General features: G+C 43.3%; 1 protein-coding gene across 28 annotated transcripts in view; it reads right to left on the reverse strand.

The window, feature by feature from the left end:
* Window positions 1-3,522, reverse strand: part of OSBPL6 (oxysterol binding protein like 6) — a 93,897-nt gene extending 90,375 nt beyond the window's left edge. For 9 of the 28 annotated variants that reach the window (XM_003641569.6, XM_001233035.7, XM_004942704.5 and 6 more), the window contains exons 1-2: window positions 3,035-3,132; window positions 1,235-1,304 (exon numbers count right to left, since the gene is read on the reverse strand). The gene's annotated coding sequence lies outside the window, so the exon portion shown is untranslated. Of the gene's footprint in view, window positions 1-1,153; window positions 1,305-3,034; window positions 3,133-3,242 lie in introns of those variants that run through there. The other 19 variants (XM_046943736.1, XM_046943731.1, XM_040703602.2 and 16 more) reach the window with 5 other exon arrangements.
* Between the last annotated feature and the right edge of the window lie 10,783 nt (window positions 3,523-14,305).

Consider the following 14,305-nt stretch of genomic DNA (forward strand, 5'->3'; position numbering starts at 1 on the left):
TCACATCGTGTGTGCTACTACAATTTAGTATTTTTAATATTTCATAATATTTTAACCAAGTTCAGCTAACTTCGGCTGCCAGCTCACTTCACCACTTCCTTCCCAGTACACCTCTCACAGTTGGAATTTCCCCATCACCACAGACATACTTTGACAAAAACACAACACCCTTCACATGGCCTGAGTATATTTACTCTTCTTTGTACACAATACCTGCTGCTACCTCCTCCGACATCTACAACTTTGATACTGCAAATTCAACAAAAAAAAAAATTAAAAATAAAAAGGGACAAAACCCAAAGTAAGCATTTGCTTTAGTATTCCAGTGGGAGGCATTTTTTTAATCTCATTAAAACCCAGCTTAAAAAAGAAATACAACCCTGGAGGAAATTCCTGGAGAAATTCCTTTTAAAAGTACAATTTCCCAGAGTAACGTTTCCCATGAAAATTATCTACAGAAACTGCTGCCTTTTCCCATGCCAGACATCATCAAAAGCTTCAAAAACTGCAAGCATTTAGTTACTGGGAGAAAAAAAAAGAAAAACAAAAACAAAACAGAACTGGGAGGCCTTCTTTCCATCATCAAGCACGCCAATAAACCTCTGGGAAGTGTTTGAGTAGATCCGTGTTTAAGAAGAAATACATCAGAAAAGATAGAGAAAATGGACAATATTTTGCTATACCATATGTACGGCTTAAGGGTTAACTAAACCATCAGGACAGGCTGCTATAGGTGTGCACACAAAAACACACACGCACCCCTCTGGCAGCCTCTGTTATCTCCCCCTGCCATGCTGGGAGGGGTGACAGCAGATTCTCCAGTGGATACAGGAGGATAGGCCTGGTGGTCAGCGTCCCCTGGGAAATACAGATCTCCTGGGACAAAGCCACATCATACCAGAAGCCTAAGTTCTTGAAAATCTAAATAAATATAAGGAAAAAAAAAAAAAAAAAACACAACACAGAGAAAACCCATGCAAAATACTGCATGCATTGGGCATACAACAGCAAAGCCAATCACTTCTGTCACACCAAGAAACCTAGAGGCACTCTACTGCAGGATGGCGAGGCACCAAGGGGCAGGCATACACATGCAGAAGAACTGAAAGAAAATGAAGGGGAAATGTGAAGGTCCTTTGCCTTCATCGCAGACCTGGGCAGAAGGAAGAAGTCATATCTCCAGTGGAACATGCAGGAGAGCAAAAGGATAGGAGCTGTCCCGCAAAGGCTTTACCTTCCCATGGCCATGGTGTCTTTGCAGGAAGGTCCAAAGGAGCTGCTCAGTCACACAGTACCTCTAACACCTGCGAGCAAAGTTACACCGGTATCAGCTGGATGAACAATTCATCCAAACACATGTGCATGTAATAGGGCCCTTCTACATCTGCACTTGAAAAGAACCACTCCTTTCTATAAGTACAACCAATGTTTTCTTGTCCCTGCATGGAACTGAAGCAAAACAAAGATGAGAAAAGCAGCAATAGAAACTTGGAGCATCGCTGACACGCACATACAGGGTACAAATGGGCAAAGAACACAAAGGGCCACTGACAAGAAGCACTGCTGACAACAGCCCTATGCTACGGCTCAGCAGCCCTGTGAAGGAGCACACAGGTGCCCTGCAGGAGGTGGAACACATGGGCACGAGGAAGTACAGCAGCACCAAAGGTACCTCTTCAAATATAAACCTCTTTAGGGTATGTTAAATAATAAACGTGTATGTTGTATGTATTGCTTAATTGATCTCAACTGGAGAGTAAAGAGACAGCAATCTTTCCCTTGTGTGAACTTTTTTTAACCAAACTGAAAGAAAAACCCATGTGTTACATGTACATAGAAATAAATGTCCTGTTAAGCTTGTCAACAGTACCAGCACGTCTGCTGAGCCTCTAAGGTCAAGGTCACGTCATCCATACCAAGGTGACAAAGGTTTAATTAGAGTACCAGCAGCACTATAGACAAAGGCTGGTCATTAGTAGAAAGCTAATATAAACCAAGCACAATTATGCTGTGTGGAAACCATCAGACATTTGATGAGATGTTAATCTTTAAGCTGGTATCATTCTGCAAGCTAATCATCCGGAGAATAGAAAATCTGTAAAGAATGCAATTAAACGTACCAGTTCCATTAAAATTGAGCTGATATAGTTAATTGTTCTCCTGAAATAGCTATCTCCTCACACCTTCACTGGAGAGCTTTTCCATCAGCTCCTTGAGAGTCTATTTAAGGGACCACGTCGCTCAGCCCCATGCCGGGACTGGGCGCTATGCTCTCACCCCTCACAAGGTGCCCTACCTTGGGCTCCCGCCTGGCCCTGAGGAGCACCGCGAGCCCTTTTGGCGGCCGTGCCGTTGGCACCGCATCTGCATTGCCGGGCTTCGGGGAGAGAGGCAACATCGTGCTCTTGCAGCACGCCAAAGCAGCTATAAAATACAACCAAATGACGGGCCAATGGCAAAGCCACGTCAGATGGTCGTTGTGAGCATCAGCACTTCTGGGAAACACATGACTGCTAAACCAGCGCTATAATGAATCTGTGCATATTCAAAAAGCTCGCAAGGGTTTTGCAGCACCGCTAGGAATTGGGAATACCGCTAGCAGGCCATTCCTGCTCTTTTTTGGGGGGAAAGGCAGAGGCTGCAAGCACAAAGGTACCCCGAGAGTGCATCAACTTCGCCATACGGCCCCGCCACGCACCGCGGCGGAGCAGAGTTTACCGGGGCATTTCCAGACGCTCCGCACAGGGGAGGACCGAGCCGCACACGGGGGAGCGGGGCCGGGTCGCTCCGCGGCACCGCTCCGCCTATTACATAACCGCGGCCGCTCCGGATGCTCCGGTTTCGCCCCGGGCCGGGCCGCCCGCGGCTCTTACCGCCTCACCCAAGCCCGTCTCCCGCCCCGGGCCCGCCGCCGCACCGCGGCTCGCTCCCACCCCGCCGCCCGCTCGGACGCCTCTCGCCGGGCCCGGCACCGCCGAGCTCCGATGTCCGCAGCGCCCCGCGGTCCGCCCCGGCCCCGCCGCTCGGTACCCACCTCCTCGCCGGCATCCGTGGCGCATCCCCGCTGCGGCCCGGCCGGCTGCGCCCCGCCGTTCCCGCTGCCTCGTTCCCTCCCGCCCGCCGCAGCTCCCCGCCCGTCTGACGGAGGGGGCGGGAAGCCGCGCCGCGCCGCGCCGCCGCCGCAGCCCCGCCGCGCCGCCCCCCGCCCCCGCCCGCCGCCAAGGTGCCCTCCTCGCACCCACCTACCGCGGGGACGAAGGGCCCGGCAGGAGGGAACGGCGTGGAGCGAATCGCCGTGTCACGAAGCGGGGCTGCGGCGGGCGGCGAGCATCGGGGCTGCAACCGCGGTCAGGTCCGCGCGGGGATGTAAAAGGACGTGGGAGCCGCGAGACGCGGTGACGCGAGGAGCAGCGCGGGGCCCGCGCCGGGAAGGGGTCGGAGCGACGGGGCCGGGACGGCGGCGGGGGTCCGTCCGCACCGGTGCGGCTGCGCTCCGGTGAGCGCCGTGCCCGGCCCCGCGCTGCCGCTCCGCCCCAGCGCTGCTCTTTGTCCTCTGATAACGGGAGGTTGGGGGAAGACGCGCCAGGTGCTCTCGCAAACCGCGAGACGTTGCTCCCTGGGTTTATATTAGCTTGCTTTTTCTTTTTTTTTTTTTTTTTTTCCTTTTCCTTTCCCGCAGATCGGCCGTTACAGCCCTTGTGACAGCCATGACGGCCCCGTCCCACCTCGGCCGGGCTGCTCGCGCACAGCTGCAGCCGAGAGCCACAGGTCGGCCCGACGGGACTGGATGCACGTGTGGCCAAGTAAAGGGATCAAAAGACGTGGAGGAGGAGATGGTGGAGGTAATTAAAGTAATACAAGGGGAAAAAAATATGGCATAGTCTGTAGGAAAAGTAGTGAAAGACTTACAGGGATCCAGCAACACAATTACTGGGCCTGGACTATTCCTTAGGATGATGTTAAACAGGCTGTATGATGCTGCCTTAACTTATCCCTCATTACTCCAACTAGAGAGCCCAGATTCAGGATCACTGCTGTACAGTAAAGGACCACACTGGGGACTGCGTCAGACAAAGTCCTGGCTCTTTTCCCGTTGAAGATGGGACAGCCGGAGCAGTTCCTCTTGACAGTCTCCTTAGCCTAGCAGAAGCTTCCTCAATGAAAAAGTGCATGTAATGATCATTGCCACAGATGATGCTGAGAGGGAGGCATCAAAGTAAGCATAGTATAAAAACACCAAAACATTAAGTAAAAAATCTCGTGCTTACGTAAAGCTTAATATCAGAAGTTTATTTTTCTCCCCTATGAAATAAATAACAGGGCAAGGAGAGAAAGGGCACAGCTCTTAATCATCCCTTAAGGACAGCATTCAACACCACCACGAATTTCAGTTAAGTGGCCACTCACCATTACTAACCTGAAAAAGAAAACCAGGGACAGAAATGCATATTTGGTAATTAGCTGCTACGTTTCAAACGACTTTTGTGTTCTCTAACAGTCTCAAAGTTAAACTCTTAAGTGGGTATCCTATAGAGTTGTGTTTTTTTTCCCCTAACCTGCCAGTACTTAAACCAAAGAGAAAATAACACCTAAAAAAGCAGGTAAAGTATTTCATTCAAATGATCATTCTTAATCTTACATAATTATCTGAAGCATTCCTTCTAACAGAAGGCTGTAAAACAGTTTTCTATGCAAAGATATTTTCTCATGTGCTAGCACTAGTGTTGTTTTTCTATTGCTGCTTGTTGTTAGCATTGGTGCCTGCATTTGGGACACCACTATCCTCCATTGTGAGTAACAAATCAGGTGAACCTCTGCTTTCTTTCCCTATTCTGACTACCAAACACATCATTGGCTACCTACGAGACCTCCTTCGGACTGAACTATTTAGAATACTTCTGACTGAAAAGTGTTGCACCGAAATAGCCTAAAATTCCTTCTGCAAAGACCAACAATCTCTGAATTTTCCCAGTGATACAAAACTACTCATTGTAAGAGCCAAAGCGAAGACGTGAGCAGCTGTAGAAGGACCTCACAGTAGTGAGCAAGTGGGCAGACAGCAGAAGAAATTCTATGGCCATAACTGCAAACTGAAGTAAATAGCAGTGAAAACAACCCTTACTAAACATGCATAATAATGGACTCTAAATTAACCCTAAATAATTAACCTTTATCATTGGGAGCTGTTGTGAATAGCTTTCTGCAAACATTAGCTTGCTGCTCAGCCTTAGTTGAGAAGGCAAACAATGCCAGGAATTACTCCAAAAGCAATTGAGAACAAAGCAGAATAGCTCATTACATTGCTGTGTAAATCTCTTGCCTACTTGAGTACTGTGTATGGTTCTGGCTCCTTCATATGGAAATGGAAAACAAGGAAATGTACCGAGCTAACGGAATAGCCAGGGGTATGGAATTCCATCCACGTGAGGAGAATTGCAACTGTGAAACAGAGAAGGGATTGCCTTCAGATCCATAGAGTCATGAATGAGATGTAGGAACCTGAGAGGAAACAACCACGTGCCATTTTTCATTTGACAGGACCTGAGGGAGAACACAGCTAATGATCAGGCAGCAGGTTTAAGACAACGGCTGCAAAGAACTTTGCTGTACAAAGTGTTATTAAATTGCCTGGCCTGCTGTGACAGCACTACGGAGCTGAAAGCACAGATGTTTTTAAACAGGGATTACATGAAGGAATGAACAATAACTTTAGCTATTAAGCACAATAATTTCATTTTCAGTGCCTGCCTACTGCTTGCTAGAGCTGTAAGAAGGGACATGCTTCACGTGCCTTGTTCCAATGCTCCCCTGATCATCAGATGGTTGATTCTTTTCTTCCTCCTCAGCTAGGTGAGAGAAAGAAAAGACAAACAGATTTCTAGGTATGGAAACATACACCTGCCTTTTCCCATGTCCTGGGAGGAAGATCAGAGTAGTTCCTTATCTTTCTGTTTGAGTGCTCTTCCAGGGCCCTGAAGAGAATGCTTTTCCAGTGGTTCTCTAGTGATTAGCCCTATTCAGTAGTGACAATCCATATGCATTACCCTATCCACATCAGCACTGCTTTTGGCCCCCTTTTACACAGGGATGGGGAGAGAAGTCCTGAAGTGTAATAACAGCAGACATGCATAGAACATGTTGAAAATACTTTCCACTTCCATAGGTAAGAATAAAATTCCTTGACATCCTGGAGGAGAAAGGGATAGAAATTCCTTCTTGTTTAAGTAGGAAAGTAAAGCACAAACACAGATATGCTTGAAAAACTAACAGTGGGTAAAAGTCCTGCGTAGACAACCAGTGTCTAAACCGTGTTAGAGATGCCCTTATAAAATACAAGCAACTGGAAGTCTGACAAGCAAATCTGAAATGAAGCTTGGCAGAACTCCAAGGATCCTTGAAGACAAACATATGATAAATCAGCCGGAGCGGTTACTTCTCATATAAACAAAATCTGTATGGTTGATACTCCGTACGGCTAGTTATCTCCACTCAGAAAAGAGCTTGTTTCGTACCTTATTTCAGCAATGGGTAGCAATACCAAGGCCTCATGTTCAGCAGAATTTATACTATTTCTCTTACTGTTTAGACTGCAAAACTAAAGTAGTATAAAGCTATTAAAAAATACGGGTGAAGACTTCTGATGCTTTATACACATAAAGTTAAGTAGGCACTATGTAGTACAGCTGAAATTGTACTGACTGCAGAAGAACTGAGGCTTTCATATGCCATCGCCTTTTGATTTGGTTTCACTGATTAAATATAACCACTCCACTCCTGCTATCCTTATATGGAACAGACACATTAGGAGGGGGATTTAGTGTGCCCAGGATGAGGACAATCAAAGATCTGATACTTAAAATAACTGTCAGCTTTCTTGCAATTTCGTTTGTTAAGTTGCTTACCGTTTCACTTTCAGAAAAATATTTCCAGTATGTATTTGCATTTCCAAATGGAGTTTTTATGTCCAAGTGACTAAATACGCTCTGTTAATGTTGTCACTTGAAGAAATCCAGCACAACTGAAAACGTTACTCATTAGCAGTTTCAGAAAGCAGAACACTGTCAGATGGGTTGGAAGAATGCCCGGGATATCTTCTTTACCCTCACGGTCAAGATTTGTAAACACTTTCTCTAATTACAGAGCAGATCAGGTCAGCAGTTAACTCTTTTTAGTCTTAGCACGGTCCTGCAGATGTTCTGTATGAACAAAGTGTTGTTCCTGTGCTACTGCACCCTATAATTGAATATATTCCCCACAAGTGGTACTACCTCCTGTTCGTCAGCAGGCAAAGTGCATGTATCCTGAACCTTCCATTGTTTAGGTTTGTTTTAAAGACTCAGAAAACTTGTTACAAGAGAAGAGCACAGCAAGTTTGCAAATAAACAAGAAACCATTCATCCCAAAGCCATCTCCTGGGAAGGTTATCACTTGCAGCAATTTAATGGCATCACAGCTCAAAGCACTGCTTCCAAGTTTCACTCCATCTACTTCCTGTCTTCTGCTGAATGCTTACCAATTCCTAGACCACCTTTCAGAGACCCTCAAGAGAGCTGAGAACCTGCCCCAAGGTCTCCTGAAATTGCTGCAGTATATAAATACTTCTTACCTTACCTGGTGTGCCAAGGAGACCAGCTTCTCCCAGGAAACCTGGGGGTCATTATGCCGCTTTGCTGCCTCACTGCAGCTAGCAAGTCAATTGCAAAGTGAAACTCATGGATTTCCGCCCAAGCTCAAGTTTTAGACTTTCAAGAATAAATTGAGGTAAAAGAAGAATGAGTAGTCTGGTGCTTACCACTAAAAGACATAACAATAGCCTTACTATTTAGTTCTTACTTTATTGCAGGACAATTTACCTAAGTACAAAACAAGCCACCTATAAAAACAATCATTAGCTTACTCACTGTTCCAAATTTCCCTGTTAACATTACTTTTATTTCTTCTCATGTCTAATAAATTTTAGATGAGAATTTTCTGCTGGCTGAGTTTGACTTTGAGATCATACATACAGTTTTATTCATCTTTTGGTATAACAGATCAGGATGCTACAATGGGTTTGTATGCCAGTAAGTTCTTGCATCCTCTGTTTAACATTTCAGAGGTGTTAAGAAGTGGGGCAATTACGCCAACAATTAGCAAGAACACATCAAAACAGCATTGCCAACAATCACACTAACATTCAATTGATATGGCAATCACGTGTAATCCAGTTAGTGTGGTTATTTACAGTCTACATCCTGACTACTACATAGCGGTACTTCAGCACTGTGTCACACACAATGGATGTTAGCTCAAGAACTTCCAACCTCTTTTCCACCCAATTTTGACTGACAAGCTACTCAGAAAATCTCATTCATAACCACGTTTTGTTCTGAAGGTTTGTTCCTTGGGCCTTGCTATATAGCAAGAATAAAGCAGTTCTCCTTCATTCATAGTAACAAGGGCCTATGGAAGCTAGCATTCAAATTTCCAATTTGAATTTGAAAACTAAGAAATGCACTGCAGGGTGTTGGTTTTTTTTTTAGAGGCTATCTTCATAACACGCTATGTATTTTAATGGTTTTCTGCTTGATATTTAATAAACTGCCCACAATTTGGGTTTTTTTACGCTCAAATTTAACATAGAAATTTTTTCCATTTTCTTTTTTAATCCTCTTACTAGCTAGCCAGAGTGGGTCTAGATTTTGCCATTCCTTTAAAACATTCATTGAATTATTTCCATTAATATTTTTTCACCCTCACTGCTATGGCGATCATAAAAAGTCTCCATGTGTAGAAGCAGTATTTAGCAGAATCTGACAGCCCCATGGTAGCAAAAATGCAATCTATGCTATGCCATGTAGATTCTTAATGCTCTGTAATAAATTATGGCATTTCAGGTTTGGTTTATTTTTTTTTTCCTCCATCTCCAGCATAAAGTAAAGCACCTGCTTCTTTCTTACATGAAACAATGACAGAAAAATTCACTGGTCCACACAAATACATATAAATTGCATATGACTTCTTTCCTTCATGTAGCTGTTTTCATTCAAGAGGAATCCAAAAGTGTGATGCATAGGTGGTGTGGCTGTGTTTTTGAGCTGTGAGATATATAGATTGTATAGTACTGAAGAGATATTTCAAAGCTGTGATTTATGGTGTTTGTAAGGCACCAAGGCCATGAAGGCCACCACCCCTCCAAGCAGCTGCTCCTCACAGCTTCCGTAAAGTATTTTTAACCAGGCAGAGAGCATGGCTAAGGAATGCTCTGTTATACAGAGCAGCATGTCACTCCTAGCTTGCAGTCACAAACCCAGAGCTACCTCATTTCATCTTCTATGGCTTCAGCTGCCAGAGCTGTCTGCAAGCACCTTTAGCTTTGAAAAACAGAAGCACCAGGCTTGCCCTAGGAGGCCTGATCCTCACGGTAAGTCAAGCTGAGTTTGCTGTATTTGTTCCTGCCAAGAGCACAAACTGTGGATGAGGTGCCTGATGCAAATTTGTGCTTTAAGTTGTTCAGTGAGCTCAAGGCAGCTACAGCCAATGGCTGGGCTGCCAGTGCCAGGGGAAGCAACAGAAGCACCGTGCAGCTGAGGAACAAAGAAGTTACCCAAGACAGAATTGCTCAATAGAAAGCACACATTTTTGAATAATAGATATGGCTTTAACTATAATCCTGGTGCAGTAATATTAAGTATGTTCTTATGAGAAGTACATGGTGTGCCATACAGTGAGCACAGTTGTCACATTGTATATTTTAAAAGAAAAGACAACACTGAACGTGTTGCAGAGAAACTTAAGGTTCTGGGGTTCATTTATGAAGCTATCCATCCAAAAGGCTCAAAATCCCTGTGCTCAACATCAGGGAGCAATTGGCTTCCAGACCACCACAGTTCTCTCCACCTTTTCTATCTTAATATTTGTTTGTTGTATTCACCTGTTTTTCACCATATGAGAATTGATTTCCCCTAGGGAGCCCCCCCCCATGCTTTGCCTCTTTCATTAAGACTGTTTTCTGTTTTAGTTGCCTCAAAACCAGATTTTTTTAATATATCTTTTCCCCCCCCCCATATTTTATCTTTCTTCTGATTCTCTTCCTTGTTCTTCCTCATTCCCTCACTCTGTTACTGAGAAATTACTGAGAAGTGACAAAACGTTAAGAAATGGGAGAAAGAGGTATTCTGTATATGTTGTTCTTGGGTGTCTACTAGAAAATTTTCCTACTTCCACAACAGTTTTAGAACCATCAGGCTAACTATGCAAAAATATGACAAGCCTCTGGAACAGTGAGTTAAAAGTAATCAAATACATACGTGAAACTCGTGCAATAGATTATTTACATTTCAAAAATAAGAGGCTGTGAAGAAAAAATGGTTTAAAAGTAATTCACAGGAAGAAGCTGAACTAGAATTCTGTCTTAATTAGAATGCCAAAACAGGGTTTTGAATTGTGTTAGAAACTGAGAATCATCTGAGGGTATTTCAACCTATGAAAACAGAAAACAGTCCCTTTCTTCACAAAATTCTTCATTTGAGTTGATTATCTTATAAAGGAATTAGAGAATTTCAACAGTAGTATCAATTTTAAGTTGCATCCTATGTATGCTAGGTACATCCAGGAGACCAGTGACCTCTGCTGGAAAAGGGGGGGGAATTACCCAGCAAGGCTGTAGACTGTGCCTTTGCTATACCATTCAGTGAACTTGGTACAGTTGCCCTTCCATTCACTTATGATTTCTTCTTCGGTTTGTTTTGCAGACATTTTATCAATATAACTGCAACTCAAATGTGACATTCCATGAGGAACTTCAGCGGGGTCTCTGACAAAGCATTTAACAAATGAAGTATAGAGAAGTGGTATGCTGAGAACATGCAATGCTCTCTTAAACTAGACATAACCACGTGCTTTTTTCACCTTCAGCTGCTTCTGCTTCCACAGTTATTCCTTTCCCTTTGGCATGTTACATACTGACATAGTAACCTGGCACTGCAGATGTTAGATGGTATCTCTGCAGACAGAGCAGAAATAATATAACTGAATACCCTGGGTCAGAAAATGGACCATTAACAGGAAGAGAGGGAGCAAGCAAGGGAAAGCCAATTCCATTTTGCATTGCAAGCCTGGGCTCTGCTCCCACTTCAGGTACTCCAGTAGAACCTTGTTACCACCAAAGGAAAAGGTCTCAGGTAGGAGACCCAGGGAGGGAACTAAGTGCAGTCAGACTGTCAAAACACAGCTCTCTTGAGAACAGCCTTGTTTCACTTAATGGTCAGATATGCTTTAATGTAGACATGATGGCAACATAAATTAGTATCTTTCTACAGTTACACAAGCAAAAGGCACTCCTGCAGACCATGCAGGTAAGATTTGGTAAGTGGACAAAATTTCTAGTGGACATCATTTAGCATAATTTATGAAAACTGTATCATCTCATTTTTAGAAGGATCAAAGGCCCTGTTAAATGCCAGCAGAAACTACAGCTGATGAACACAGCTGAAATCCAAGTCATTTGCAGATAAGCATGCGAAATTCTACTTACCACCATTACTGTGCTATTACTGCAAAACAGCACCAAAATAAAATTACACAGTTCTTGCCAATTCAGTGACCACCAGCAAAAGCAATACAGATTATACAGTTTTTTTTTTCCCCCCCAGTACCTAATGCTTATGCTCTCAACAGACAGAATTATCATTTTCTGATGAAAAGGCCTGGAAAAGCAATGTGACAGCTACTTAGTGGCAGTGCTACAGAACAGTTTAAACAGGGAATAATGAATATCACATCCAGCCAGAAGTGCTGGCTGACTTCAAAACAGCAAAATGTATTTACACAAACTGGCATTTATCTGGAGAAGACCAGTATATCTAGACTTTCAGAAAATACACTAAATTCTTAAGGAAAATAAGTCAATTTTGGTTTTAAGAATATTTTAAGAACTGGTAGCAGAACACTACAAATGTTTTCATGTTAGTCACCTAATAGACTGATGCAACAGCATCCCCAAAGAAAAAAAATACTGTTACTTCTTACGGCATCCTGAAGTCTCAGTACTGAAAACAGGGCAATTTCTTCCCTCCCAGTACCTGCCCAAGACCATTTGGAGCAAGATCTGACCAAACAAGCAAAAGAGACACACAGCCTGAAGTAGGACTACAGACGTCCCACATTTTGATCTCCCACAGCACAAACATGTTGTAAATGTAACAAGACAGAGAAGGATAGGAAAATAGGAACATTGCTTCAACTTGTAGAGAGCTTTTTCTCTCCCCTGTGTGCTGATGGCTCTGGCAAGTGGCTGTTCAGATCATTTGAACAGTTGATTCTTCTTTCCTATCTTGGATGGGCAAGGTCAGACAGCTGTCACTTTACTTTTTACAGAGCACCTACACTCCTAGAGAATGTTAACATCAACTACACAAATGGGAACTTCAGTGTCACATTAGACTACAGATCCTGACATAGCAGGGACTCATCAAAAAGAGCAATTGGAGGACAAATTAGCAGGGTTTTTTTGACACCTGCCTGTACAGAGATTCCCACTTTTTCACCGAGATTATGTGTGCACCTAAATTACATGTGCATCACTATACTGTGCTTTAAAACATCCTCTCAAACAACTCTGTTCCAAATTGTCTGCATTGAGCAAAGAAAAACACATTTCTGCATTTTATATCCAAGCTTCCTATTCAGATAGCAGAAAGGTGCAGAAGTCTCCTGCACTCCTAAGGGAAAAGTTTAGTTTCAGTGCCTGTGCAGCATCACACATAGTTACCTCAAGTTTGTACAAAAATAAAATAAGCCATTGGACCTTCTGCACATACACTGCAAAGATTTCTGCACTGGCACAGAACATCACCACTTGCTTATTCCTGATGCAAAGATGCACTGCATGATGCACATTCAGCAGCATCCCAGAGCTGCTGTACCAACAGGATGGAATGAATGTCATATTTGCACAGCAGAACTGATGCTTTCCAAAAATACTGAACTTACTGTATGCACACACAGCATAGTTAAGTCTGCAAAGATACTGCTCGACAATTCTGGAGTTTTGGATCTATGGCATCCTGGTCAGCACTGTTCCCCTAAGGAAACACAAGAAAGCTGCACACTTATTCAAAAGGAAGCAAAAGGAAAAACAAGAAAAAAAAAGCAGTATTTTTCCAGAGGAACCCCAGAGAAATGGTAACACCTGTCATAAAAAAATCGCAGAGTCACAAAAATCAAGTTCTCCAGGTTTAACCATAAAGCAGTTTTGTTCACTGCATGAGTTCTAAAGTCTACAAGATATTGAGCAGAAATCTCATACTCTCCTTCAACCATGCTACCCTGATACAATTTAATCCTTGGTGCTGAATGAAACAATTACTCCTGGGGAAAAAAGCTGCTGTTGAGTCATAAAGGACTGCATCATAACACATCAGGGGAAACAGAGAAGACTTAAACAAGGTTTCTTAGGCAACCTTCCTTCTGCAAGTTCCTAGTGTTTGCAGATTTGAATTCAAATGTTCTTTCGACTTAAGAAATAACATAACTTTATTTTTTTTTACATACAGTTTCTGTCACCTGAAACTTAAATTTCTGAACCAATTGCAACAACAGCTCTCATTCTTACTTACCATCTCTAAGGTAGAAGTACTGGTACTCTCTATACATACTTTAAAAAGAAAAAAAATGCAGGCTTAAATGCCTGCATCTTGCATAAGAGAACAACTCACTAAATGCTTTAAAATAACGCAGCAGAGAAACTGTTCTGTACTGTCTGTAAATATTATTCTAACTGCATTAATTTTACAGCAGGTCCAACTCACATTACGCTACTAGAAAGCTAATCTAGAGGACTTGGTCATTATTATTATGGCAGTATTTCGAGACAGCTGACGGTGAACCACCAAATGATAAAGTGGTATGTTTTCAGTGAGTGTATTTTTCAATTAAAAATACTGTATCAAACTCTTCTGCTTCTCACACCCTCATGCTCCCCATTCGAGCAACCCCCTGCCAGGAGAAAATTATTTTCATGGGTGTATGCCTTTTGATACCATAAAACAGCAGAGAAGATTTAAGAAGGATTTGGTCCTCAGCTCAGTTGGAGATATTTACCAATACCTTACTTCCTCCTTCTCTTTGAAGAACAAAGAAAACAAGAAAAGGAGGCTATCCGCCACAGATGAAAGCACAACTTAAGACACAAAAATATCACTTAAAAGACACTGTGCTTCTGCACACCGACTATTTGGACTGGGAAGGTCAGGGGCCGAGAGCACCATATGGAAGGCTGGAAAGGTTTCTTGCCAGGAACTAGTTGTGTGGGAAAGAATAAGGG

Source organism: Gallus gallus, chromosome 7, assembly GCF_016699485.2.
Source record: "Gallus gallus isolate bGalGal1 chromosome 7, bGalGal1.mat.broiler.GRCg7b, whole genome shotgun sequence".
NCBI lineage: Eukaryota > Metazoa > Chordata > Aves > Galliformes > Phasianidae > Gallus > Gallus gallus.